This window comes from Myodes glareolus, chromosome 11, assembly GCF_982192425.1.
Source record: "Myodes glareolus chromosome 11, mMyoGla1.1, whole genome shotgun sequence".
Taxonomy (NCBI): Eukaryota; Metazoa; Chordata; class Mammalia; order Rodentia; family Cricetidae; genus Myodes; species Myodes glareolus.
The window spans coordinates 5,320,583-5,346,856 of NC_142036.1; the positions used below are offsets into that span (position 1 = coordinate 5,320,583).

Sequence of the window (26,274 nt, forward strand, 5' to 3'; positions counted from 1 at the left end):
ATCCCAAAGAAGTGGACTCTAATGCCAGTGGAGAAATCAACTTATCAGCAAAAGTGAGAGAAAGCAGGCAAAGAACAAAAAGTTTCCTTATTCCATGTCCTTTAGTAGCTGCAAGCAGAAGGTGTGGCCAAGATTAAAGTTGGATCTTCCCATATCAAAAGACCCAGATTAAAGGAGGGCCTTTCTACTTCAAATTATTTGATTAAGAAAAAGACCTCTCTCAGGCATACCTCGCAGGAATTTACTTAATTCCAGATGTAGTCAAACTGTCTATCAAGACTGGCCATCACAATCAGTAAGATCAGATCTTTGAGGAAGAGGATCCAGCCTGCAGCCAGAGCAGCAGGAAAGGGGCTGAAAAACCAAACGTGAAGAGAGAGGCCCAGGGCAGTCCAGCATCTGAGAACCGCATCAGTGAAAGTGAGTGGGGCATGACAGGTTTACAGGGCTCACTGGGCAGTGAGCCGTGCGGCACGAAGGCTATCATATCAGGATGGGCACGCATCTCCGTGTCACCCTAAGCAAGCTGGTTTACGGATGGAGCCTCTAAGTACGCGCTCCCCTAAAGGGTAAACTCACCCCAAACTGCAACCTGAGACTCATAGAGGAGCCTGCCCCTATGTCATGCCTGGTTTACGTGCCCACACCCTCTTTATGATAGCTTTGCATTAGAACATTTGAATGAGGAAAGTCCAGATGGCCCTGGGAATGCAAGCCCTGAGTTATATGCACCACTATACACTCAGCATTTTCCATGGGGGCACCACAATATTTGTTGGATAAAATTAAGCCCCTCCCCCAAATGCCACACAGTACACCCACATCGGATGCAACTAACCCTGGCCTTGGACAAGACCATCAAACTGGCTCCAACAAAGAGAGGACTCATGAATGGGAGAGAGGGATTGGCTGCCTCCTCGTTGCTTCAAGATCCTGTTCCTATAACTCAGAGAAGGAACTGAAGTACCCAGGGGACCATGCCCAGCAGAGCAATACAGCTCTGGACTTAGACTGCCCAAGGCAGAGAACTGGCTCGTAAAGCGGGCAGCACCATGGCCACCAGGACCCTGCCTGCTGGGCCCCACTGCAAACATGTCCGCCAAAGGAGTACCGTGAGGCAGGTCTCTCACAGCAACTAAGACAGTGTTGGCAAGTGAGTGACAGGGTGCTATCAAGAAAGAACGAAGTGCCAGGAGGTAGTGGCTCATGCCTTTAATCCCAGCACTCGGGAGGCAGGAGCAGAGACAGGCGGATCCCTGTGAGTTCAAGGCAGCCTAGTCCACAAGAGGTAGTTCCAAAGGCACCAGAGCTACACAGGGAAATCCTGTCTCGAAAAACCAAAAGAAGAAAAAAAAGAAAGAAAAGGAAAAGAGCAAAGCAAAGGGGTCATCTCAGAGGGCACGAGAGGAGTCTGAACGGCAGGCAGTTGGCAGAGTTGAGACAGAGACAGAGAGGACCTGGCTCACAGCAGACTCACGGAAGCCCTGCTAAGTTCAGGGCCACAGGATTCACATCTGGTGTTCCCTTCAAGGGTTCCTTGAGAGAAGCAGGTGCATCTTTGACCTCAGGAGACAGCATCAGGCTCCAGACACATCACACCCATTCATTCTGGGGGAGGAAGCTCCCACCACACCCAGCCCCTTTGCTCATGCTTTTCTCCTAACCTTCCCACCATCCAGGTATCTCAGCCAGTGTCACGAGTCAGTGGGCCATCACAGCATGCTGTGGTTGATTTGTTCATCAGTATTCTGGCTTAGGGAGGGCACACAGTGTTCCTAAGGCAGGTATGTCTTCTCCATCTTCATAACACCATTGGCTGAGCCAACTTGAGATGGAAATAGCTCACCGGAGAGGCAGCTTCACTCAGCTTACCAGAGCCACATTGCCTGGGGCTTACACTCCATACCCTGAGGCTCTTGAGCTTTGACAGAGCTGTCCTTTGGCTTTCAATGCAATTGCCTGCCACTCACACAGCCACTGCAGAGGTGAAATCCTGAAGCATCTAGGGAGATGGATCAGGGCATAGTCAGAATGAGTACAGGCCAATGAAACCCTCTGAGTTCCACCAGGAAGAATTCTGCTCTTTCAAGCCTCATGAACCCTTTGATCCCTTGGTCCATTATATGGTGTCCCATGAGCCTTTTGCCAGCAACTTTGAAACCCAAATGAATTGAGCAATACTACAAGCAACTTGATCTCTACTATCAACACACCAAACATTGTTTTGTAGTGGTGAGTGTGTGTGCGCGCGTGTGTGTGTGTGCGCGCGCGCGTGTGTGTGTGTGTGTGTGTGTGTGTGTGTGTGTGTGTGTGTGTGGTGCATATTTCTTCTATATCTTTCTCCCATCATATTTTTTTGAGATAGGGTCTTTCATTAAACCAGGAGCTCACAAATTTGGTTAGACTCTCTGCCCAGAAATTCCCCAGATTTAGCCATCTCCACCCCTGAGCACTGGAGTTACAAATGTGGGTCTCCATGCCCAGCTTTTACATGGGTGTTGGGGTCCAAGCAAGCACTTTTCCCACTGAGCCTCTGCCTCCAGCCCCTTGGTTTTATGCTGGATAATTTTATGTCAATTTGACACAGGTCATCTGAGAGTTGGGAGCCTCAATTAAGAAAATGCTCCCACAAGATTGGGCTGTACAAAAAGAAAACCCGTAGAACATTTTAAAATTAGTGATTGATGGGAGAGGGCCCAGCCCATGGTGGGTGGGGTCATCCCTAGGCTAGTGGTCCTGGGTTCTATAAGAAAGCAGGCTGAGCAAGCCATGAGGAACAAGCCAGTAACAGCACTCTGTGGTCTCCACATCAGCTCCTGCCTTCAGGTTTCTGCCCTGTTTGAGTTTCTATCCTGATTTATTTCAATAACGAATAGCGACATGGAAGTGTAAGCCAAGTAAACCCTTTTCTCCCTAGGTTGCTTTGGTCATAGTATTTCATCACAGCAATAAAAACCTTAACTAAAACAGTTTGCATTTTAAATACCATAATGACTTCAATGACTCCAAAATCAGTTAGGAGTCAGTTGCCAAGAGATAGTCCAAGAACTGTGTGGGAACCCTGCATTTTTCGTTAATGTGGCACCCAAATCAGGGGGATGTTAAAATGGAAGTCTACCGCAACCCTCCTGGCTTAGACATGGAAGACCCTTATGCCACTGTCCCTGGGGAAAAGATCGTTACTATTGAGACAGGCCATTCATTGGATAGAGATCCTAAACTGTTTGGATGTGGGCTGCCTCACCAAGGCCTTGGCTCTCTGTTGACAGACTCCTGTGACACCTGCCATAACAAAGTCCATGCTAGCCTCCAGGCTTCTGTGGTCCCTGTTCACAGGTACCCATTACAACAGCATCCTGGACCCTCTCATCCACGATCCACCCTCCATCCTAAGCTCCCAGACTCATCCTCCTTACAACCAGCTATTCTCTGCTACCTCAGTAACTCTGCTGTTCCCTGCCATTCTCCCCACTTCCCCAGTCCTGGCCATGTCCAGTCTGCTTCTGTTTCTCTCTGTTCTGGACTCTTCCAGATGCCTCAAGATATTTTCTCTCTCTTGTGTACAACAAAAACCTTCCTCCTAGTGAAGTGGGCATGACCCTGCTTTCTTTACTGCACTCCCTTCTTATACACTCAGCAGCATTTTCTTCTCTGGAAATGCCCAGAAAGATGTGTCTCCTGAGCGATTCTAAATCCAGTCAAACTGTTAATGGAGATTAACATCCCGGTCAGCATCAATCCGCTCCATCACACATAACATCAAGGCCACGTTGGGAGGTTGGGGGATCAGGATTTTAGATTCAGTGTAGATGGAACTGTCTCACTCACTGAGTAGCTGTGGTGGTAGTGGAGTTGCTCTGCCTGCTATTTAGAGTGCCTGGGGTGGTCTAGCTTGATATTTCAAGGGTTGCAAGTCCCTGGCCTGTCCTTCTATAAACAGAATAAAGCCATCTTTAATCCCCCAGACACCAGAGGCCAGCTTGCCAATGATTTTCACCTTGAGATGTCCTTTGGAAAGCAGATGAAGAAATTCATCAGCTGGTTTGGCCATCATGGTAACCAAACACATCACAGTGCAGGGGACTCTGAGATCATAGGGCTTGTTCCCTCCCAGTCCAGGTGCTAAAGATGTGTGCTACAACCTCTTCCCCACTGGCTTTACTGGTGCTCCTGAGAAGCCTGGCAGAAGCAGAATTCCCCTTGATCCTGCCAGTGGTCTTGGCTTGTCAAGGTCACAGTTGCTCTTCTTTCCATGATGATTTGTCCAAGTGAATTCCAAATTCTTCTCTTGCCATTTGTCCAATAAGTAGTTCCAAATTCTTCTCGTACTATTCCTGTTCATTGCACATGTGGCAGGAGGAGTTAGGTGTGCATAAACCAAAGGGGGCTTATGTATATAAAATGCAGCAGAGGCCAGAGAGGTGGCTCGTGGGTAAGAGTACTTGCTACACAAACCTGGCAGCCTGACTTCAGTCCCCAGAACCCACGGGAGAAGGAGACAACTAACTCCTGAAGATTGTCCTCTTATCCATTCACACACACGCATACACATGCATGCACACACACGAACACACACACACACCTGTACTAGTGCACACATACATGCACATGCACTTTTTGCACATGCATGCACACACACGAACACACACACACACCTGTACTAGTGCACACATACATGCACATGCACTTTTTGCACATGCATACACATGCACTCATGCACACACACACTCATGCATATGCACACACAGACACAAACACACTGCAATAAACACAGCAGATGTATCATCTCAGTCCTGAGCCCATTTATATAACCAGTTTTGCCCAGAATGACTGGGGGAACCTAGGCAAGCAGCTTTTGGTTTCTATTGCATTCTAAAGTTAGAACATAGTCCTAGCTTCTGTGTGTCACAGCCTACAGGAGCACAACTTCCAACTACTAAGCAGGTAATGCAGATTTGTGGTTCTGGTGTAACTTCCTGCCAATGCTTTTGGTATTAATGTGTATTAATATGTGGTATTTAGGATATTCCAGACCCTATAGTGTAACATGAGTGCCGGCTTGTTGGGGTTTCTGTCCCGCCCAGAACCCCACAGCCGGCAAGTCCCAAAGAAAATCACACAAAGTTTACATTAGGTTATAAACTGATTGACCCATTAGCTCAGCCTTCTTATTAACTAATTCTTACATCTCACAGTAACCCAAAATTCTTGTCTGCATTAACCATATGGCTTGGTACCTTTTTCAACTGTCAGCTCACATGTTGCTTCTTCGGTGATCTGGGCAGGAATGGTAGAGGGAGCTTCCTCCTCCCTAGCCTTCTCCTGTTCTCCTTGCCCTGCCTCTACTTCCTGTCTGGTTGACCCGCCTATACTTCCTGCCTGGCCAATCAGCGTTTTATTAAAATACAGGATTGACAGAATACAGATAATTCTCCCGCACCACTATAGTATCCAGCTTCACAAAGTGAAGCATAGTAGGCAACATGACCCCCATCTACACCAATAAGCCAGCATGGCATCATCAAGCTCTCCAGGTTCAAGACAATGGCAGATCTGGAGACAGTCCCACAGACAGCACACGCTACCACCACCAGAATGTTAGCCGAGGTGCTGTGAGTGTCCCAGCATCCTAGAGGGCGCTGTGCATTGTCTAGACTTTGGACTGAGGATTCACCTCCAGCTTCTATTCTCCTCACGCTGGATTGGTTGGCTCTTAGGGGACCACTGTGGGGTGAAATGCAGGTCTCTTTTGTTTTCCTGCCGCCTCTGGGCCATGGAGTCAGACAGAATCAGTCAGGTTGGGTCTTTAGGAACCTGCAGTCGCTGATGGTTTATGCTGGCTGTTCCTTTGGGTCTGTGTTTTCAGCCCACATGGCTTCTTATTCATGGCACTTGTGCCCCCTGCTGGACAACTGGAGTAGAAACACTTGGCACCAGTTAGCAAAGCACCAGAGAAGACACTGGGGAAATCTTGAACTAAAGTAACCTCTCAAGGTGAATGCTAGGGGCTTCATCAGCCCCCCCCCCTCAATTAGCTGGGGAACCCCCTCCTGCTTCCTACGTCCATTCATTCCTATGTTCTCTGTCCCAGGTTTCCAGGTCCTATATCCCTAAGATTCCTAGGTCTATACCCCTGATTAACATAACCTCAAAATAATTCAGACCCCTCTACAATGGCCAGGTGGCAACAAAGAACGTCTGGAAACTTTAAGACCTATAGCTTCATCCAGATCTTACCTGTTTGGGAGGCTGAAGCCTCTGAACATGGCATCTCTGTGGCTCAGCTCTAGATAATTTCTGAACCTGTGTCATTCCTAACACTATGCAGCTACAACTCTCCAATTAATTAGTTAATAACAACAAGCACACACCTTGAGGGCCAGTAAGTGGTCTAGTCACACACACCTTTGCCACCTGAGTGAAAGGCTCTGCCTGCTGTGTTAGCCTGCGTGTGCCGGTGTGCACAGGTGCGTGGGTGACTCAGAAGACTTGGGGCCACTTTTCCAACAGTAAAGCAACATGTCACACAACAAGACCATAAATGAGAGGAGTCCCAAGAGACCCCTAAAGCTGAGCCCCATGAAGGACTGTGCTTCATGGAGAGAAGGGTAGGTTACCCCTGGAACACACCAGGGTCCTATTGTGTACCTGCTCTCTGTAAGCAAGCCCAATAAATCCATTGGTTACCTTGGAGAAGAGCAGGGCTTTGGGGCACTTCAGTGGAAATGAACTTTGGTTTGTCCTTGTGACCACAGAAGGAAGATGTTTCCTACTGTCCTCTGACTCCTCAAGGAGAAAACTCTTACAACTGGTCCCTGACAGCCCAAGCCAGGCAGACAGGTTCCGAGCAGCCTCTGAAGATCTCTTCAACTGATCTACAATCCTGAGTGGCTATTTATTCTCACATAGCTCAGATACTCCAAGCTCTGTGCCCTGCTCTGTTCAAAAGGCTTTTGAAGAGTCTCCTTTTCCACCCACTGCCCACAAAGTAGCCAGACAGTTGGGGATAGATTCAGAAGGAGGTGCCTGGCACGAGGCTTTCTATCTAGAATTCTACCATGGCTTGTTTTTATGTTCATTTTCTTTTTCTTTAAACAGTCATCAAATGGGAGCCTGAGACCAGAGACTTTGGGCAAATGTCTTGACTTCCCTCAGCTATGAGGGTGAACATCACTCACATTGGACAGTGTCTAGTTTTCACTGGGCCTTGCTACAGAGAATGTTTGGCCTCTGGCTAGGACAATGACAAGGCTGGGGGCCTTCAGACTCTAAACAAAGGGCCTCCAGGAACACCAGCAAGGTAGGAAACTGTGGTGTGGGCAGACAAGCTTGGCTCTGAAGAACAAAGGACCCTAAGCCACCCAGACAGATGACATCACAGCCTGGTCTGCAGTCCTCCCTGTGTCTGCTGGAACATCATGAAGCTACAGGATAAGACACTGGGGGAACTGCCACCAGTTCACTCTGCATGGTGTCTCCCATTACGTTAACCCCTGCAGTTCCTGCAGAGATGCAGCCCCTCAGATATAAATCCCCTCAGATGTAAATCCCCTCAGAGCAAGGAGGAAGGCGTGCCTGGACTCAGAGATGGAGCCACCACCCTCCCTAAAATAAACAAACTGAGCTTGGGCCCAGTGATGGAGACCCCACCTTCCCTGCCACCTTGCATCAGGAAATCTGTTTGCTCAGTTACAGTGACATCTGGTGGCCTTCAGGGCTGGAAAGAAAATCCTGCAGGCCAGGCACAGAAAGCATACTGCATAAAAGCACAGCCCTGCATGGCTGTGAAACTGAACACAAATCCAACCCGAGATAGTACAGCATGCTGAAAAAATAACAAATGACATACTGAGAATACAGTGCTGCATATCCTGTTCTCAATAAATCTCAATAAACCAAAAGAAAAAGGCACATCATGAAGGGCCGATGAGTAAGGCTGACCCCAGAGTAGAATCTTAAGTCAGTTTTGAAGACAAAAGCAAGGGCAGTTGTAGTTGAACCCCTCACTATGGGAATCACAGGTTCGGAGGATGCTGACATCAGTGCACCCTAACCAAAAGTAAATGCTATTTTTAAATTACTGATATTTTGTTATTGGATGTCAAGATAAATAAAAATCATTCAGTGAGCATAGGAAAACTCTAAATGGTCTAGAAAAGGAAAGTGCACTGATGGGGCTCCTCTACCTGCAATCACTTTGTCTGCTTTAAATCCACGGTGTTCTTTATAATTTGACTGCAGCAACAATTCAGCCTTGAGAAAAAAAAAAAGGAGAGTGGGTTGCAAAGGTCAAATGGTGAATGGTGAATGGGAAGCACCTCTGCCAGGAACTCTGGGTGGTGCAATGGGAAACGCCTCTCACAGGAACTCTGGATGCTGGGAATCTCAGGACTTGGGGAGTAACTTTGTATTTGCCTCTCTATCCGAGAACACCACTTGCAACACTATTACTGTAAACATTATTTTTAAAGGAACAAAGTTAATTGCCATCACTTGTCACCATCTGGAAATCACGTTTCTTCTACTTAATAAAAAGGCCTGGAAAGGCCATTACCCCAAAACAGTCATCACATACAATCTTACCCTCTTTATGGTCCTTTGTTTTCACAGTTCCCATTTAACAGACATACAAGTGAAGTCTCCAGATGTTGTGGAATATTATTTTCAGTAGGCAAAGATGTGCTACATTTGTTTCTGCTGCCTTTGTTAACGATGCAAATATGTGTTCCATTTGTTTCCATTGCATTGTTTAATTATGTAAAGATGTGTTGCATTTGTTTCACCTTGCCTGCCTAAGACACCTGACTGGTCTAATAAAAAAAACTGAACTCCCAGTAGCTAGGTAGGAGAGGATTAGGAGGGACTGGCAGGCAGAGAGAATAAATAGGTGGAGAAATCTAGGCTCAAGAGAGAAAAAGAGAAAAAGGGAAACAGAGAGGGACACACCTATTAAGTTGGGGGCCTCATTCCAGCCCCAGACATCCATCTTTGGAATACTGGGCACAAAACTCCATTTCAAGCCCCCTCCCCTGAAAGTTGCCTCAGTCCAAACTCCCCAGAGAGGGTCAAGGAAGGCCCCCAAACAGTGACCCTTCCCCAGGGAAGGTCAAGACCACTCCCACAGACTATTTAAACTGCCCCCCAGAGAAAAAACATGTGGTCTCCCCTCTTCCTCTCTAGTGATCATGTGGGCTTTCCATCCCCCCCCCACCTTGTGTTTTTCTGAGGCCACCCAAGAGCACAGACATCCAATTAAACCTGGATATCTTCTCATTTGGTCTGATTGGGATTATTTGCATAGGCGGAGAGGCTTGTTGGTGAGAAAAACCTAACACCACCCAAGGTCAGAAGTCAGGTAGTCAACAGGCAGACATGAAGACAGTAGGAAAGTAAGATATACAGAAAGGAAGAATGAATTAGAGGAAGGAAGGAGGAAAGGAGAAAAGAAGGAAAGAAGGAGGGAGGGAGGGAAGGAGGGAGGGAGGGAGGGAAGGAGGAAGGAAGAAAAGAAAGAAAGGAGAGTTAAAAAGTCCTGCGGCAAAATATAGATAAAGAGAAATAGATTAAAATAAGAGTTAAGCTAAGGCCAAGCTTTCAAAACTATTAAGTCCTCTGTCATGATTTAGGAGTTGGTTGGTAACCCAAAAGAAAGCCTGGTACATCCAGAGGTTCGGGGAACCAGCCATTCCTGCTTCGGGGAAATCTCAGTTCCCCAGACTACTGCTAGTACCTGGGTCTGGCCCAGGCTATCCTCTTTAATTTAGAAACTGGGGTTCCTACTACCCATACACTCCTAAATTAATATCATCCTCTCTCTACAAGATTCCTGCAGACATCCTCCAGACAGTTCATGGTGTGTCCTGAGCCAGCTTAGCCCCTCTTCTTGTCGGGTATTCTCATCAGCATCCACCAGACAGCAGTGGCCAGGTCACTGCAAATGATCATACTGCTCTAGCAATCTCCAAGGATCTGGAGCTGAACAGGCACTGGAGTTTTTCAAAGCAAGTCTTCAGTGCTCCTCTAGCTTCAGAGTCTTCCGTGTTCCTCTAGCTTCAGGGTCTTCCATGTTCCTCTACCTTCAAGGTCTTCAGTGCTCCTCTACCTTCAAGGTCTTCAGTGCTCCTCTACCTTCAAGGTCTTCAGTGCTCCTCTACCTTCAAGGTCTTCAGTGCTCCTCTAGCTTCAGGGTCTTCCGTGCTCCTCTAGCTTCAGGGTCTTCAGTGCTTCCCTAGCTTCAGGGTCTTCCGTGCTCCTCTAGCTTCAGGGTCTTCAGTGCTCCTCTAGCTTCAGGGTCTTCAGTGCTCCTCTAGCTTCAGGGTTCTCAGTGCTCCTCTAGCTTCAGGGTTCTCAGTGCTCCTCTAGCTTCAGGGTCTTCAGTGCTCCTCTAGCTTCAGGGTCTTCAGTGCTCCTCTAGCTTCAGGGTTCTCAGTGCTCCTCTAGCTTCAAGGTCTTCGGTGCTCCTCTAGCTTCGGGGTCTTTAGTGCTCCTCTAGCTTTAGGGTGCTCAGTGCTCCCCTAGCTTCAGGGTTCTCAGTGCTCCCCTAGCTCCAGGGTTCTCAGTGCTCCTCTAGCTTCAGGGTCTTCCATGCTCCCCTAGCTTCAGGGTCTTCCATGCTCCTCTAGCTTCAGGGTCTTCAGTGCTCCCCTAGCTTCAGGGTCTTCCGTGCTCCTCCAGCTTCAGGGTCTTCAGTGCTCCTCTAGCTTCAGGGTCTTCAGTGCTCCCCTAGCTTCAGGGTCTTCCGTGCTCCTCTACCTTCAAGGTCTTCAGTGCTCCTCTCGTTTCCTCACTAGGCAGAGCTTGTATATCTCTGTGCTGATGGAATGAAATTGCTTCTTGCCTTCTAGGACTTCTCTGACTCACCCACTGCTCTGGAAATTTTGAGGAAAATGTAGTAAGGTGACACGGGGAAGCCTGATTCTAGGGCCAGCAAGAAAGGGACTCGGAAAAGGCAGGCTAGCTTCCTATGAGAGTGGTCTCTAGGCCAGGGTACAGGCTTCTGCCAAGCCATGCAGGCTATGCTAGTTTTCAGTCACTGCTGAAGATAGGGCCAAACCAAGGCACAGCTGTGACAAGGTCCTCAAGACCTTGTATGATGTCAAAAAGAGGGTTTATAGAAAGTGGAGCCTCTGTGGGGTCCCCCTGAAGCTGCCTATTGGGCTCAGGATTACCAACTATACTTAAAAGATGCATTTGCTACATATAAATGGGTGAGCCATCCTCAGGACAATGAATTATCAAGGACCATTCAAATGTGCTGAGACCATAAAACCATCAAGCTGAGGAAGAAGCCAGAACCTTGCCAGAAAGTGAAGAAGGGGAAGCAGGGAGTGGGGGGAGCTGGCAGGCTTTTCTGAAGCCTTCGCACAGTTCTCCATATTATGAAGGTCTATTATATAGTCTATTCTATAGGCAGTGGGAAGCTGTCGGAGCCTTAGGCTGAGAAAATATAAGAGACATAGAGAGCTTGTCCTCTGTAGAGAGCCAAGGAGGGCTGGGGACCTCTTCTTAGGTCCCTAATAAGAGGCGCTGGGCTGACTGACTTTCAGCCCACTGACACTTCATGGGAATAGGGCAGCTCTCATAGAGCATATGGACTCAGGCAGACAAGAAAGGTTCTGGTACTTTAAGGATAGAAGAAAAGAGTTTTGGCTTTAAAAAAAAAATGACATCGCCTGTCCAAAATAGGTCTGGTTTTTCAAAAAAAGAAAAAAGAAAGAACACTGGCACCTTCCAGAGCTGACTTTGTACTTTCTGAAGTTTGGCGGAACAGGCCCCGGTGCTGTTTCTAAGCCCGGTAGCTCCGCTGAGGCCATGTGCCTTGAATGCTTTTCACCCTCCCCCTGGAGCAGCCACTGTGGTGAACTCTGAGCATTGTCTCCTCTGTGCCTTGACGTGGTCTCACATAGCTCAGGCTGGCTACAAACTTTCTCGGTAACCTAGAATGGCCTACACTGTCCTGATCTCCCACTTCCACCTCCAGAGGGCTGGGGTTACAGGTATGTGCCACCAAAGCCATTCATTTTATGTGGAGCCGAGTAGCAAAGCAGGCTTTGTGCATGCTAGACAAGAACTCCACCAACTGAGGCCTTCGAGCGTGGGCCTTCCCAGACGAGCACTGTCTTTTGTTGGGATCAAGTTAACAAGCATTGCCCTCGCTTTTCCTTCTCTGGATTCGCTTGCCTGAGCTTCGGAGTCTCCATCCATGTGACTCTTCACGGGGCCAAGCTGACTGGGAAGGCAGCAGCAGGGTGCTCTCAGTTTCCTGTCTGCAAGTGGAACCTGTGGTGGCAGCTTAGTCCTTCCAGATCCAGGGACCAGGAGCTGTCGTGGGTTAAAGGTTCTAGAAATGCCACAGACATTAAGGCTGATCACTCTGAATGTCACCCCCAATAACTCAACTCCCATGCTAGGGCCTCGACACCAGTCTGATCTGCCGAACGGTGTGCGGAATAAACTTCTTTACATTAAGTCATGGGAAATTCATTATTTTAAAAAATACAGATAATTTCTTGCACAAGACCCCTATCTGTTGAATGCCCCTTTAAATGATCACAAAACTGGAAATATGCCATATCTGAGTTGGGGATACACTGTAGCCCCCAAATCACAGCACAGTCACTTCTCCAGCCTGCATGGGATAGAACAAAGGCGCCAAGCTACCAGGCCTTCCCACGTTCTCAGTCCACTGCAGCCAAAGCCCTGACTGCTCATGATCAGGCAGCGCATCAGCAGCCTGATGTCACCTACCGCTGCTGGGGCTGAGAAAACACACGGCAAGCTTCCTTCTCTAGGGCCACCAGGTCAGACAGTGGCCAGTCGTGCCTCCTCCCACCCAAAGCTTTTACTGGAAACCAGGGTCCTCAGATGCCAGTTGATCCACCACCATGACTGGTAGGGGAATCCCATTATGAGGCCTCTGCTGCCTACCTCAGATGTGAGCTGTCTTTGGAGGTCAGGCTGCCCTCTGATTTCAGAAGGCTGAGTGTTCAGGTCACAGGGCTTGAGCGGCCTCCCTGTGCGGTCCTGAGGAAGCTCTATGGCCCTCTTAGGCTGCTCCTCTGTGATGAGGCACAGCAGAGCCGTCTTCCAGTGCTCTGAAAGGCAGTGGGTCTCACACTTGGGTCCTGAGCATGCTGGCTTGGAGACAAACACCAGGCTCCCACGGGGCGGTTGCATTACCTTCCTCATCTGATTCTGTTTAATAAGAGTAGACCCTCACTTTATCTAATTGAAGTTCTATGAGGAAATCTACATCAAGGAAGTCAAATATGAAACAAAGGTATGTTCAGAATCTAAAACAGTCCTTTGTTGGGGACAGGGTCATACAAGAAGAAACGTAATTCAGTTTTGTTTCTAGAGTATGTTTAGATAAACTATACAGTTCACTTGTTCACTTGGCATATACATCCAAACACAGGATAAGTAAAGAAACAAAGAGCATCATCTTTAAGCAAATAGAACACACTGGTTTTAACACTGGATCTAATAAAAGGACCTGTCCACTGAGCTGGAAACTCAGGGCGACCTGCCCTGCATCTTCAGCTCACAGGGAGGTGAGACTTGTCCCTGAATCTTTCCTGGTGCACCTGCTAGAGCCCAACAGGGCTCAGAGCTTTCCCAAAATACCACACAGGTTGTCATGGTAACTGAATTACACCTTTTACCCTGTTTTGTGGCTTGAGACATATCATCAACCCGAAAGAGAAGAGTCCGAACCTGAGTCACCTGAGGCCAGGAGGTAGCACACAGCTGGGGTGTTCAGAACACCTGGACATTTTCAGCTTGGGTTTCCCCTACATAGAGAGGCAAGGCCCTCCCAGGGACACCTGAGCTGAGACACACAGGGGTGACACAGGAAAGCCTGAGAGACTCAGAAGACAAGTTCAGCCAATGGTGGAGAATCAGACAAAGTCATAAGCAGCCTGAAGCAGAATGCTGAAGGAGTCATTTGTGACCAACCCAGTCCACTCCCAGCTCTGCAGTGAGCTGATAGCGTATGAAGTAAGGATGGGCACACCAAGCCACATGCTTAAGGCAAAGGGACCAGCAGGAAGTGTCACCTTTGGGCTGGGGTTCTCCACTGCCAGACTGGTTAACAATCACTATCCACTTCTCGACACAGAGAGAGAATAACCTTAAAATAGAATCTCTGTACATCCCTCTGACCAAATTTCACTCCCGTAATTGCATCTGTGAGAAAGAGAATTGCAGAAGAAGCTAGCGCTCTCTGGGCTCAGCTGTAAGTAATACATCAAAACCACCCGCTGAGAATTCCCATTAAGAAGCAGCTAGCTGCACACGGAGAGCCAGTCTGAGGCAGTTCCCATTTCTATGGCCACAAAGCCCACTCCTAGACCCTAAATCCACCATAATTCTTTGCCTCGTGCTGCCCTCTTGCCAAACCCACTTCGGTGTGGCCTGCTCTTCAGGCTCCCGCTTAGCAGCAGAGGTGTGTGGAAAGGGGCAGGGCCTTCCCAGCTTCCCAGCACACCTCTGTCAACCCTAAATCTATCATACTAATTGAATGGAGCAAGCTGTTGGAAGGAAAACGTTATTAGTCTTCCACAGGAGAGGAGTGAGAAGGGAATCCTCACTGGGTTGAAAGCACACAGCGGAATTAATGGGGCTGTTCCTGTGGTAACTCTAACAGGGTCTAGACAGCCCCGCAGTGACACAGCTCCATGACCTTACACTGTACCTCAAATTCATTTCCTGCCTACTCCCTCACCCAGAAAAACATTCAGGGACTGCAACCTGACCAGGAAAATAGATGGGAACTGGTGAATGGGCTGGAGCAGAAACACCTAGCAGGTGGCTCCCAGCAGCCCCTGCTCTAGCAGGTTGCTCCCAGCAGTCCTTGTTTTAGTTAGCAGGTGGCTCCCAGCAGCTCTTGCTCTAGTAGGTTGCTCCCAGCAGCCCTTGTTTTAGTTAGCAGGTGGCTCCCAGCAGCCCTTGCTCTAGTAGGTTGCTCCCAGCAGTCCTTGTTTTAGTTAGCAGGTGGCTCCCAGCAGCCCTTGTTCTAGCTAGCAGGTGGCTCCCAGCAGTCCTTGTTTTAGTTAGCAGGTGGCTCCCAGCAGCCCTTGCTCTAGCAGGTTGCCCCCAACAGCCCCTGCTCTAGCAGGTTGCTCCCAGCAGCCCTTGTTCTAGCTAGCAGGTTGCTCCCAGCAGCCCTTGCTCTAACTGGCTAGAGGACCAGCTGGCTTGCACTGCCTTTCACAGATCAGAGACCACACCTGTAGTCTCTGTGTTCTTCAGGATGGCCTTCAACCTCACACTTGGAGGTGACCTGGGACTTTGAAAGACAGGTCCTGGGTCCTGTGTTGTGTGACAGGCTGTTTGACTTTTCTAAAGGTTGCCCAGATCATTTAGGAGTATAAAGCAGGTTTTCAATGAGGGTCTCTTCCGGAGATAGAAATGGCAATCACAATTCAGACCCATATAAGTATTTCTGAGGACAGTCCCCCAGCACCATGATTGAGGAGGTAACACTCAAGGAAGCAGTATGCATTTCCCATCTTTGTTCCTGTTAGCTCCTAATGAAACTCCAGTTACCCAAACTCCAAAAGCCAGTGCAAATATCCAGAAATGAGCTCAACCAGTACTAACAACAGATAATAGCCAGCATTCCTCAGGAACTTGTCAAACTAGTTAATGTCTACCTCCTGCAAAAGGGACAAAGGGACAAGTGGATACCTGTGGTACCTATTAGCATATCAAAGTCCACACTGGCCTTTAGGCTTCAACAGTACCACAGCCCAAGGACTTCCCTCCTGCCTGTCTCTCTCTGTCTAGGTCTCCCTCTCCCTACTCACCTCACCTCGCCTTCTCTCACCTCTCCTCCTCCATTCCTGCTTCTCTCTCTATGGTCTCTATTCTCTATGCCCTCCTGTTATGCTCTCCCCTCTCCTCTCTCCTCCTTCACAGAGAGAGTCCAACCTGCCAGCCATGATCAGTCTACCTGTTCTCTTTCTGCTCTAGACTCTTCCAGAGGCCTCTGGGCCTCTGACTGCTCTCTCTCTCTCTCTCTCTCTCTCTCTCTCTCTCTCTCTCTCTCTCCTACAATAAAAACCTCCTGATCCATACCATGAAGCAGTCTTGTCATCCGGTTTATACACCCCAGACACCTGGGAGGGGCACAAATGAATCCCTTTCCAAGGAGTTCATCCTCTCCTAACTAAACCAAGCTGCTCATTTGCCTCTCCGACGGTATTGGTCATTTGTTTCTGGTAGCTTCTGCCACCGCCCATATGTGACTCCACATGTTAGCGTCCACCTCCTCACCAGTCTCTCCCCTCCACCTGCTTTCTCCTGGTGCTTGAGTAAGTAGCACCTCAGCGCTGCCTGCGAGAACCTACTGCTGCTATAAAAGTCTTGACAGTGCCTCAGGGAACTTCTGTCGCCCTTCCGGGCACCCATCACCTCTCTCTAAAACTTTTGCTAAAGTATAAACTTTATCTCAAGATTCATAAGACCATCATGCAAACTTTCTGAATCTCAAGTTTTGTAAGTTCATTGGATGTGGTTTAAAAAAATTTTTTTAGAAAATCTGTAACAAAAAGTTGGCTTAAAATGTAACAAAAAAAGTTGATACTTAAAAAAAATCTATACACAGGTAATCTTAATTTGTTACAGCATGCTTGTATGTAACTTAGATCCAATTCTTGTTTAAAAATAGATCTGTTACAGCCTACTGTATATGTGACTTAGATTCAGTTCTTGTTTATAGAAAATGGGACCTACTAACAACAAATGGTTGATTAAAGTTTTTAAATTCCTAAAGTTATAAAAATCTTTTAAGGTTAACAGAAACTGACTTACAGAACTAGCCAGGACATATGCCATGTAGCTGCCAAAGAAGAAAGATGCTGGAACCTTACCAGTAAGCCCACAGCCTTGTAGTGATACACAGATTACTAGAAATGGGTTAATTTAAGATATAAGACCTAGCTAGGAATACACCTGAGTCGTTGCCCAAACAGTGTTGTAATTAATATAGTTTCTGGGTTATTATTCGGGTCTGGGAAGCCAGGAAACAAAAGAGAGATCTCCATTTACTCTGTTCAATCTCTATATCTAGCCCTCTGAACAGAGGAAAGAGTGTTGATGATTTCAGCCCAGAACATCATCATTTTGGGTCCCCAGACTTTTGCTCTGGCTCAGAGGAGTGAGCGTTCTGCTGTCGATGGGCAGGCACCCTTTACTAAACTGCAGCTCGGTGCAGATTATAGACCGTGGCGGTCATACTAACCTTTATCTCTCTTTTGCAAACTTTGAAAACTTCATGTAAGCTTCAGGGAATTGAGACGCGAATCTATGTGTCACAAGTCAAACTGACTCCAGGAAAGTACTCCTGCCCATTAATGGCATAAGCGTCCTGCCTACTGCCTGTCACTGGGTGGGTTCTTTCCTTCCCCTGGTGTTGGGCCTGTTTGCCACCACCACCCCAACTACCAAGACCACAGGCCTGGAAGTTTCAAATATGCACCGAAGAAAAAGACTTTCCTCTAAGCTGCATATCTTTACCATCTGCCCCGGGCTATATCAGCCAGAAACTGTCCCCTGCAGTCAATTGCTGTGTCCACCGTTTTATCAGGGGTGGTGCCTGATAAACTTTGCAAGGTTATAAACAAACGGCTTTGTTTTCTTTACTTATTGAGAATAGAGGGAGAGAGGTCTTTGTTACCCAGAGGGTTACATGGTTACCTGAAGGATTCGCACTGTTCTGTGTCTTCCAAGACTGGAATCTACGTACTGGGCCACCCTTCTGGTGCTTCCGTCCTGAGAGCAGCACTGCTGATGGACACGTCTGTCCTACCTCCTGCTAGCATTCTGCTCTTTTGCATTCAACTTTGGTAGTGGTTTCTTCAGGTGGTTGAATGAAAATGGCCCCCATAGGCTCATAGGGAGTGCCACTATTAGAAGGTGTGGCCTCGTTGGAATAGGGATAGCTTTGTGGCAGGAAATTTGTCACTAGGGGCAGGTTTTGAGGTTTCTGAAGCTCAAGTCAGGCCAAGTGGCTCCCTGTCTCTTCCTGCTGCTGTGGATCCAGATGCAGAGCTCTCAGCTCCCTCTCCAGCACCACGTCTGCATGCGCTCCACCATGTATCCCACCATGATGATAATGGCCTAAACCTTTGAACTGTAAGTCAGCCCCAATTAAAAGTTTTCCTTTATAAGAGTTGTGTGGTCATGGTGTCTCTTCACAACAATGGAAACCCTGACTAAGACATTTCTGTAGGAGAGATCTGAGGCACATCAGAAGCATCCTGAGGTGTTTTTCACTCGCAAACATATGCCGGGCCCCACATGTGAGAAAAAGTGTGTTCTGGAGATGTACCTTGGGAATCTGGCTTCAGTTCTACTCACTCACCAACTGGGTTTGATACAGCAGCCTTTACTCCTCTGTGTCTAAAAGAACATGTTTGTTACATGTGTGGGACACCAGAAGCACTGTCCAAGTTCCGGTTGTCACCATGTACTGCCGTGGCCATTTCAGAGAAGCAGCAGGTGGCAAGTGACTTCAGGAGATCGGCGCACCAGAATGCGAGGCACTGGTGGGTGATCTCAGATAGGCGAGGCCCCAAGGGCTTCGGCTCCAGAACGTCTCCTGCCACTGCTGTGCCTTTACATGTTTGCTGCTGCCATTTTTCTCTGGTATCTGGCATGGTGCGGATGGATGTGGGGAATCCCCACTGCCTTTCAGGTAGAGTGATTGACTACCTCATGGAAATATCCTATTCTGCTGGGCATTTTTACCTGTGGATTATCATGAAAATGATTTCCTCTTCAGTTGTATTATTTAACTGAAGCAGTGATTTCATTCAATAATAGTGTCAGCTTAAACAGAATTTTGATAATTGAAAGTTTTTAATAATTACAGTAAATGATTGTGAGAGAGGTTAGTTTAGTGGGAAATTAATATAGGTGAAAGCAGACTATGGTGTTGCCCAACCACTGATGAAGCAGGGGCTGCAGAGGATAGAAAATAAGAACAAGGAAGTGTCATGCAGCTGGGGCTTAGGAGTTTCTCTACAGGAGCTGTGTAGACTGTGGCTTAGGTTAACGATTACGGGGGGGGAGGGGGAATGAGTCCCATAACTAAGCTAGCTGAAGTTCTTTTAATGTTGGGAGATGTGTTCACAGATTTGGTGTGCATTACAGCTGACGCAAAACTTTAAATAATGACTTAAGGTTAGAGTAAGGTGTTTTTGTTAATGACTTTGAGTAGAAAATCTTGGGGAATAATTTAAATTTTAGAAAGACACACTTAATAGTTGAACAAGGAACTCGCTGAGGTCAGGGAACAGGAGCAGTAATAGCACCTTGGCTACTGCTGGCTGATGTTCCTTTCTTGCTAGGATGGGTCAGTGATCAAAGGTGATGATTAATTTCTTGTACCCATTTCTGCCCTCAGCTTCCTGAGACAATTTAATGAAAAACTGTTGATGAATGAGTGTATACCCTGAGGACTTAAAGTTGAAATGACTGATTGTGTGTGTGTGTGTGTGTGTGTGTGTTTAGACTTATGATTCTTTTAAGTTTTTTATACGATTACCTTTTGAGATAAATAATAAAATGATTGGTACTTTCTTGTAACTGCAAAAATGCAGGCTGCCAGTTAAAGAAATGGCTGAGAAGAATAACCGTTTGCTCTGTTAATTAACACTCTGTTAATCTATAACAATATGTTCGGGTATGAATGTCCGTGAGTTCCTGGGGATAATTTGTTCTTCACCTGTAGTACATAAAAGGTTTAATCATGGAAGGAATATGGATGTGTTGTTTTTGCTTATATTCATTGTAATCATTCATTTAAAAAATAGAATGTAACCAGATTGTAATTTTTATATTGCTTGAAATATTCTATTGGGGTGCATAAGCTGTGAGAGGAAATAAAGAAGTGAACAGGAAGACACTGGGAGGAAACATCGGGGTAGACAGAGCAGGAGAAGCTGCAGAAAGAAGAGAAGGTGAAAGAAGCTTTCATCCCTTAGGAAAGGAGTCTGCGTTCCTCCCCACACTGCATCTCCTTCCCATCTCTCTAGCCTGTAGAAGGCTGGACCCTGGGCAATGTATTAACTGAAGAACTATGACATGCAAAGTTCTACTAACTCTGTCTACAAACCGCTGCATGTCAAGAGCTGTGCTTGGAGAGGTGTCCATGTGGGCAATCAGGCAGAGTGTGTGTCCTCTACCTCATGCACACAGTGCAGGGATGTGAGATGTGGGTGCCTCATCTACCAGTGGTGAGTAAACCGCACAGAAATGCCACAAAGCATGGCAAGGAACAGAAGTGGTGCCAATGGGAGTGAATCCTAATCTCTGGCCCTGAGTTCCAGAGGAGATCATTGGCTACATGACAGATGAGCCCTCAGTCCAAGAGTTTAGTGACATCAACAAGGCAAGCATGTCCTCATGTTGAAATGACACAGCATAAAAGGTCAAATAATAATCCAGTCCCAGAAAGTCCCAGATGGCAACACCCATCTTAGAAAAGATGCTCTTCTTGTGATCTAGCCTGAAAAGGCACAGTCCACACTGCAGGTCACACTACAGGACACAGGCCCACATTGCAGACCACAGCCCACACTGCAGGCCACAGACCACACTGCAGACCACAGGCCCACACTGCAGGACACAGGACACACTGCAGGACACAGCCCACACTGTAGACCACAGCCCACACTGTAGGACACAGACCACACTGCAGACCACAGGCCCACACTGCAGGCCACAGACCACACTGCAGACCACAGGCCCACACTGCAGGCCACAGACCACACTGCAGACCACAGACCCACACTGCAGGCCACAGACCCACACTGCAGGCCACAGGACACACTGCAGGCTACATGCCCCACTGCAGGCCACAGGCCCACACTGCAGGCCACAGGTCCATATGGCTGGCCACAGACCACGCTGCAGGCCACAGACCACACTGCAGGCTACACGCCACACTGCAGGCCACGGGCCACACTGCAGGCCACAGACCACATGGCAGATGCTGCATCACCTTTGCTTCTATGTGAGAGTCAAACCATCTGCATCAACATCAGCGTGGCTGGCTGCTTCTACTTCATTCATAACAGGTTTTGATATTTTCATGGAATCTCTAAAGGTGACCAAATGAACAATTGTAATTTTTTTATGCACAGATTATTACAGTGGTTGTGTGGTTTCAGCGAGAAATCGTGTTCTCTACTGTGGTTCAATATAAGCAGGTCCAGACTAGCTTCTGTGCTTGCCCAAGCCTCTTGCCCATACTGCATTCCAGCACAGGGGCTTTCAACCCAACGGCCTGCCCCACATCCTGCTTCCTATGGTGTTAGAGAAGACCCCCCTCACCATGTTGTATCTCACACCTTTTTTTAAATTACACTGAGAAGCTGCACAAACATGAAAAGTATTTTTTTAGACATGAAGTACTTTTGCCCAAGAAAGCTCCATTTTAGAAAACAGCAGCTTGACAGCACCGTGGTACCTCAGCCGGCAAGGGACCCTCCCAGCTCAAGTCTTAAGCTTTGGACGATGAGATCATTCCACTGGGAGCTCTTAGGACTTGAATGCACAGCTTCCCAGGAAGTTTGCTACCATGAAGCACAAGTGAGCTGCTTCCTAGTCATTATCCCCATGAGATGGGCACCAGCCTGCACAACATTTTCCTCCGGGTGCTAAAGGGTCAGACGGCCCAGAACGGCAGCCTGGGATTATAGCGCTCCATCTACCCGAGACTGCGTCCAGGTGCTGCTCCAGCGGGTGTGAGGCATATGCATCACTACTGCGTGAATATTAGGTCGGAGGTGGCAAACCTATTTCACACACAAGTTAGAGACAAACTGTCTGCTGTGCCACTGCTTGACTCGCTCACAAGCACCTGGCAAAGCCTGTCCAGGGTGACCGACCCACACCGTCTCCAAACCCGGGTGTGTGCGACAGTGGCTGGGTGCCATGTTTGTGTCTGAGTCTGAGTTTAGTGAGCAGGATCCAGGCAAGCATCCTCTCTCCCTGTCACTGCTGTTTCCCTTCCTAGCCTCAAGCTGGCTGAGAACAAGTCCTCCCCGGCGCACATGCAAGTAGCAGTGAAAAGGAGAGCTGGGGTCCTCACTCCGCTCACAGAGTCTTAGCCCGCAGCCTGCTGAATCTCGCTGGCTGTGTTACCCCCCATTCTCTCCCTTTGGAAGTGTTAAGCGTCACACTTGGATTTCTTCAGTACACATTTATTTTCTGGGATGGGGACGTTGTCAAACAGGACAGCACACTTTCTTTGCATCTCCATTAGCCATTATCCCAGGAAACTGGTACTGCCTCTCTGAAAACATGAAGACACCATGCTTCACTGCCATTGATAGTGAGGATGGGGGAGGAATTATCCCCATCTCCATTTCAGGATTCAGAACAAAATTATACCAGTTTTATCCAGTGCGATGATTTAAATCCTGGGTGTTCCCTAGAGGACCACAAGATAAAGACTGGGTCCCCAGGCCCTGATGTAAGCTTTAAAAGGTCGGGCCCTGAGGAAGTCCTTAGAGAACCAGGAATGTGTCCTCATAAGGGACCATGGGACCCTGGCTTCTTCTACTCTCGTGTGTGTGTGTGTGTGTGTGTGTGTGTGTTACAGAGTCACGACTAAGTGTCCCCCACCACCGAGCAGCCTGGAACTCATGGTCCTCCTGCCTCAGCCTCCTGAGTACTAGGATCATGGGTCGGTACCACTATATGCAGCCCTGTCTGGTTTTTTGACCGCAGAATGAGTTGTTCTGTTCTGTGCATGCTTGCACCAGGATGGACTGCCACAGGCCCAGAACCACATGGCAAGTGGATCACGGGCTGAACATCCAACTGTGAGCCAGAATCTTCCTCCTCATAGTTCAAGTGCCTCAGTATTTGTTCCAGTGTGATGAAGCTGGCCACACAGCCATCTACCCCTTAGGTTAGTGCTGAGCTACACACATCAAGTGCGCCTTTCACTACTGCCTGTTCTCATGCCTCAAAGAAAGACCATGCTATGAAGAAATATAAGATATGTGGTGTTTCTTGTAGTTTTCAAATTTATTCTTCTGTTGGGCTAATCAGCACGAGATTTCCAAATGCTAACAGGAGTATAGCATTGAATTATTTATGCAAAATGCACTGGCAGGACAACTTCTAAAGCTCTGGCATGTTTTCCCTTTCTTTTTCCTTCTTTTTCTCTTTTTCTTTCTGCAGTTTCTCCAAGTGAGATATGTCAAGAAGCAGCTTCCTTGCGATGTGCCTCAAAAATAAATGGAAAGAAAGAAAAACAACAGATGGCGTGAATGAAGTTTGAACAGCAATAAATAATGGCTCTCGGGACAGCTGGGTAATGCGCTCTTTGCTCACAAACAAGTCTGATCTGAAACATGAAAACAGTCTCACGGTTTCCAAGAAAGCAAAAGGAATTCGCCCAACCAGAGGGGAAATCACAGGCCGCCTCCTAAGTTAGGTACAAAGGGACTACACAAGGGGTAGAGTTTGACATCAAAAGCAGTGAACAAGGCCGGGGAGACGCTCGCTGCACAGGCCAAAGGACCTGAGTTAGGATCCGCGGTGCTCGCACTGAAAAGCCGGCCATGGCAGTGCACACTGGGAGTCAAAGACGAGAGAGCACAGTGGCTCACTAGCCAGTCACTCAGGTCTGCTGGTGAGTTTCAGGTTTAGTGAGAGACCCTGCCTCAAAAGTAAATAGGTAAATAAACAAACAAATAAAAATAGAAGGTGTAGAGAAATAGACAAAGACACCCAGCTTGTCCTCCGGCCTCCACAGCTGGGTTCTCTGAATGGCGCAGTTTGTGCAGAACTGCAGCAGGCACGCTGAGAAGGATGGACACATGAAGTCGGGCTGGCAGACAACCCTCAAGAGCAGTGTAGTCCTAAGGGCTTCTGTGTCTGGGTCGCAGCAAACACCTCCAACACTGTCCCTTTTTAAGGTAACGAAGAAATAGTCTTGAGCCAAGAGTAAGCTGTATCCCTGGGATCTTTTGGACAACAGACAGGACAACAGGCATAATCAGAGAGACGGAAACCATAACCCACATTCTCTTGTCCCCTAGAGACTGCTGGGGTCTGGGCAGTGCCTGGTGCAGGCACACAGCTCTCAGGAACTCTGCACCCTGCCTTCTACCTGCTCCCTTTGGCAGATGATACAAGCCCCATCATCACTGGACACCTGTGTGACCCTGTGACCGAAACACAAAAGCCCTTAGGATTGCACTGCTCTTAAGGATTCTCTGACGGCCTGGCTGTCCCACCCAGTCATCAGATGAACACTAAACTGCCTTCTTACTGAGAACTCAGTTCAACCTAGGTACTCTTCAGGGCAGAAACCAGCTGCCCTGGTCCGGATCTTTCTCGATGAGAGACAGGCAGATGGTAGTCCTTGAGCCTTTAGTGATGACACTAGAGAGAAGTCATGAAACTGCTAATACACGCTGGGTTCTGCTCTGCCCATTGACTCGCATGTATTATTTTGCTTAATTTTCACTCTTCTCCCAGGTCTCCCAAAAGTTATCTCACAGCCTCATTTCAGAGATACAGAAGAAGCAGCAAGAAGGAGCTAAGATGCTTGTATTAAATCTCAGAGTACGAAAGGGAGCCAACAGATCATAACATCTCTGACTATGATCAGCATGCCCCACCCAGCATGTACACAGAATACATCTACCTAAGGCACGGCCCGGGTGTGCTCTAGGCAGCCAGCACGCCCCATCATAGACAGAGAGAGGCCAAAGCAGAGGCCTCATCCACTCCCTTGCTGTACTGGCAGCCACCAAAGTGGAAGGAAACAACACTAACAACCTGTATTGACCTCTCTCGCTGTAAGGGGTGGAGTTAGAGAGCTAAGCGAGGCTTCTTTTTCAGAACTGCATGTTCTCACTTTTTGATCCTAGAGGCTGTAATTATAACACATCAGTTGAGGTACCCAGTGGATGGCACTTCATGCAAAAAATAAATAAATAAATAAATAACAGACAATGTCTAAATTACTGTTGAAGAAGAGTAATTGAAGAGATAGATCCCTACTTCCTTTCTTAATGAGTTTCTGGCTATCATTAAACAAATAGAATATGTAAAAAAGGAATGCAGCTGATGCCAGCTGCTGAGGAACAGTCTAGAGGCCAAAATGCCCGTAGAGAATCGCCAAGCAATGAGTAAGCAAAGCAGCTGTGGTCACATGGGCCAGGTCATCAATGGCAGCCAGATGTGGCAGCACCATTAAGACCTGTGAGGTAGAGGCTTTGGCCAGCTGCTATGATGGTGGAGTTTCTTGACAACCAGGCCAGGCTCTGGTGGCCAGTTGACCAAACCCTAGTCCAGAATCTGCTATGATATCAAACAGCTCACTGGGCCAACCCTCTGGATGTGTCCAGATGGTTAAGCAAGACACTAAAATGTCACAGGCAGGAATCCAACATAACACAATGTACAAAGTCATGCCTGACCTGCCTTTAGAAGTGAGGCCCAGCTCTTGTCATTCTAGATGTGTTGATTTCTATCACCATGGTCACACAGACTCTGCCTGGCTTCTAGATGCCAGTGGTTCCCTTTCTCTGTGTCAAGTGTTAAAAAGAAGCTGCTGCAGAACCCAGAAAACCAACCCAAGAACTTTTAATCTGATTCTACAAGAGAGATGGAACTCCGGAGCCCTTCTTCACACTGTAATCCCCAGCTGAGACTCTTAGAGTGTGGGAGAGAAAGGAGGCGCTCTCGGTGGCTGGAGAGACAGTGAAACTCAGACTCTCGGGAAACCACTCCTGAATGCCACTTGACTTGTCCCTTTAGAGAACTCCCGTGCCCCCGGAAAACTGAAAAGAGGACACAGAAGAGATTCACAGACGTCGCCCCCCTCCCCATCAGCCTGAGGGGACTGTCCTGAGCACGTGTGTTTCCTCACAGAGCTCAGGTCAGTGCTGCAGCCTGGCCTATTAGCATCCACCAGAATTCTTGGAGTTCTCCCAAGACCTTTTACAATTGCCAGTGTAAAGGCCACACAGTAGTTTCCCCCACAGAAATCCTCTGTTCTGCATAGTGAACCACTCACATGGCAAACAGACAGGGTGACGCTGAGGAGGGACAGGATCAAGAGGAAAGGGGGATTCTGCAGAGTTAGTTCAGTCCACATATTTATAATTATCTAGTCAATCTTTCAGAGTCTTTTCTAATGCAGGTGGATATTTTCACAGTAATGCAAAGCACAAAAGGAACTGAGGAACGCAAATTGTCCTGTATGTCCCTCAGTCCTGCTGCATATGGCACCAC

The 26,274-nt window shown here is 47.8% G+C and overlaps 1 protein-coding gene across 2 annotated transcripts in view; it reads right to left on the minus strand.

Moving 5' to 3' along the window:
- Ptprn2 (protein tyrosine phosphatase receptor type N2) overlaps window positions 1–26,274 on the minus strand; it is a 733,386-nt gene that overhangs the window by 574,657 nt on the left and 132,455 nt on the right. The gene's annotated exons all lie outside the window — the stretch shown is intronic.